Raw genomic sequence first — 3,584 nt, 5'->3', positions numbered from 1 at the left:
ACCGCCGTCCCTTCATTAAAAGCCCGCCCCGTAGGCCAAGCCATTAGCCCAGGGAACCATCTGCCCCGGGTCCCATTGGCTCTCCTCGAGCCCCCGCCCCCGCAGGTGAGCATCTTACCGATTGGCTGGCTTGGGTATCAGTTGCCTTGCCAACCCAGGAAAGGGGTGTGGCCTAATGCCTGGCCTCCCTTATTTGCATTTGTCCTGAGCTCCACTAGGCCTGCTGGGAGACGTAGTGATTTCCATTTTGTCTCTGCGTTCTAGAGTAAATTTAAAGAGATAAAATGTTTCTCCCAGTTTCACGCAAATGTTCTATCTTCTCTCCCATAGTACCCTCCTGTCTGTGGAGAGCTCGCTATCGGATGTAGAACTGAACGAAGAAATAGTCCACAATTGCTGTAGCTGGACAATTTTCAGGAAAATTACCAAATTTCTAAAAGACTTGAACAGAACAAAGAATTTGACCTGATGACATTTATAGAAACTCCACACGCCAACAGCAGAAGACACATTCTCTTCAAGTGCAAAAGAAAGATTTGCCAAGATAGCCCGGGTAAGACAAACCAAAAAACCACCTCCACAAATTCAAAGGAAATGAAAGCACACAAAAGATGATCTCCTATCATGACGGAATTAGACTAGAAATTGGCAACTGAAAAATTTCTGAGAAATCCCCAAATATTTGGAAATTAAACAACTCACTTCTAAATAACCCATAAGAAAGAAGTGCTGAATGATTGCAGCGAGAGTTCTAAAAAATGGCACAGGGTTATCAATTCTTTACCTGGGTAGCACAGTAATATACACAAAAGAGTATGAAACCAGAAGAGTTAAGAGTCATCCCAGCTTCCCACCTTTTCCTCACCAGTTCCATCACCCAATCAATAAATAAGTCCAGATGATGTTATTCCCAATCACCTCTCAACGCCATCACATCCTTTCTATCCCTTGCTTTGTCTTTCTCCCAAACCACAACACGTGTGTTACTCTGATCACCATCATCCACACAGCCACCGAAGTGACCTAAAGGATCTAACCATACCTGAGTGTCAGGGGTAAACGAGAGGACACTGGTAAAGCTCTTAAACAGCCGCCGGCATGTAGTAAGCACTGTATCATCACCATTATTAGTGTTAACTGAGCCCTTAATGGTTACCATCACCTGTGGGGAAGAGATTCAAGCCCCTCAACTTGGCAAACAAATCCCCCTGCCACTTGGCTCTGTCATTCTCTGCCTTTATTGCCTACTGCTTCCTTCATCTATATGCTCCAACTTTTCCTCTTCCCCTCTCCTTTTCCCCAGGCCACCTCCTCCTGGAAGCCTTCTCTGACCTCCTCAGGCAGCAGCCGTTGCCCCACTCTGAGCTCTCAATGTTGCCCAAGCATATTTCTTTCAGAGCACTTGCCAGGTCTGTGTCTGTCTTCCTAACAGACTTAACCAAGCTTAATTCTCTCTTTTCTGAATATAAATATATTTAAATAAGAAAAAAATGAATGTAAGTCTGTTTTATGAGTCATCAACATTTTAAAATGAAAACTGTCGGGCCACCTGACTGGCTCAGTCAATTGAGTGTCTCTGCCTTCGGCTCGGGTCATGATCCTGGAGTCCTGGGATGGAGTCCCTTTGGGTTGGCTGCTCAGTGGGGAATCTGTTTCTTTCTGCCCACCTCACGCTCTCTCTTGCTTCCTCTCTCTCTCTCTCTCTCTCTCTCTCAAGTAAATAAATAAAATCTTTAAAATAAATAAATAGGAGGGCCTGGGTGGCTCAGTCATTAAGCGTCTGCCTTAGGCTCAAGTCATGATCCCAGAACCCTGGGATCAGGTCCAGATCTGGCTCCCTGCTCGGTGTGAAGCATGCTTCTCCCTCTCACACTCCCCCTGGTGGTGCTCCCACTCTTGCTGTCAAATAAATAAATAAAAATCTTAAAAATTAATAAGTAAATAACGAGGAAATGAAAACTGTCAGAACCATCTGGGCACCTGGCTCAGTCGGAGGGAGTATGTGACTCTTGATCTCAGGGTTCTGAGTTCAAGCCCTCCACACTGGATGTAGAGGTTACTTAAAAATACAATGTGGGGCTCGTGGGTGGTTCAGTCCTTAAGCGTCTGCCTTCAGCTTGGGTCATGATCCCAGGATCCTGGGATTAAGCCCCACATCGGGCTCCCTGCTCAGCGGGAAACCTGCTTCTCCCTCTCCCTCTCCCACTCCCCCTGCTTGTGCTCCCTCTCAAGCTGTGTCTCTCTCTGTCAAACAAATAAATAAAATCTAAAAATATATGCAGTTTAAATTAGTTAATTAAATAATCAATTGTCACAACCACCTATCAATTTACACACTCCGCATAAAGTAGATGTTTAGTGATATGACACAAGAAATTGCAATGAATCTGGCGCCTGGGTGGCTCAGTGGATTAGTTTCTGCCTTCGGTTTGGGCCCTGGTGTCAGGGTCCTGGGATCGAGCACCGCGTCCAGTCGGGCTCTCTGCTCGGCAGGATGCCTGCTTCCCCTCTCCGCTGCCAGCCTCTCTGCCTACTTGTGATCGCTGTCTGTCAAATAAATAAATAAAATCTTTGAAAGAAAGAAAGAGAGGAAGGAAGGAAGGAAGGAAGGAAGGAAGGAAGGAAGAAAGAAATTGCAATGAATCTATTCACATCATACCCTAGCTTTAAAATCATTTGTGGATCCCAATGACCAGAAGGTAAAATCCAAACGTCTTAGTTTAGCATTCAAAGCCCTTCAACCTGACTCAAATCAGCTGTACACATGTCTATTACAATGTGTGTCAACCTGAATTATGTAGCTCAATTAACAGATTATGTGTTTGTCTCCCTGGCAAGGTTGGAAGCTCCTGGACCACAGGAAGCAGATCTTACTCACTTCCTATCCCAGGCCTCACCCACTTCCCCATTCCCTAACCCATCACCCAGCACATAGTAGGAGTTCCAATTGTTCTGAATAAAATTATCTCCATTATGTTTCTCTGTCAGCTGGAATTTGTTCATTGTGGTATGATATACATAAAATCAAACTTACCTTTTTAACCATTTTTAAGTAGACAGTTCAGAGGCATTAAATACATTCAGTTTGCTGTGTGACCTGTTTACTGGATTTTGGATAGAGTGTCTTATTGTAAAATTCACTGTGATGAAGAAAAGGGGAATAAAGGAGAAGGTGTGACAAAATACACAGGACAATAAAGCAGATGATTTTGTTCAGATTATTGCAATAGGGAGAATACTCATTAGTGAGGAACGTATCAAAGAGAAAGAAGTAGGGGGGCACCAGGGTGGCTCAGTGGGTTAAGCATCTGCCTTCAGCTCAAGTCATGATCTTAGAGTGCTGGGATTGAGCCTCACATGGGACTTCCTGCTTAGCAGGGAGCCTGCTTCTCTCTCTCTCTCTCTCTCTTTGCCCCTCCCCCACGTTCTCTCTCTCTTTCGCAAATAAATAAATAAAATCTTAAATTTAAAAAAGAGAAGAAGGGGCGCCTGGGTGGCTCAGTGGTTTAAACCTCTGCCTTCAGCTCAGGTCATGATCTCAGGGTCCTGGGATCGAGCCCCACATCGGGCTCTCTGCTCAGCAG

The sequence above is a fragment of the Neovison vison genome, chromosome 8 (genome assembly GCF_020171115.1).
Source record: "Neovison vison isolate M4711 chromosome 8, ASM_NN_V1, whole genome shotgun sequence".
NCBI classification, from domain to species: domain Eukaryota; kingdom Metazoa; phylum Chordata; class Mammalia; order Carnivora; family Mustelidae; genus Neogale; species Neogale vison.
The sequence above is the reverse complement of the archived record's forward strand: the minus strand, read 5'-3'. Positions refer to the sequence as shown.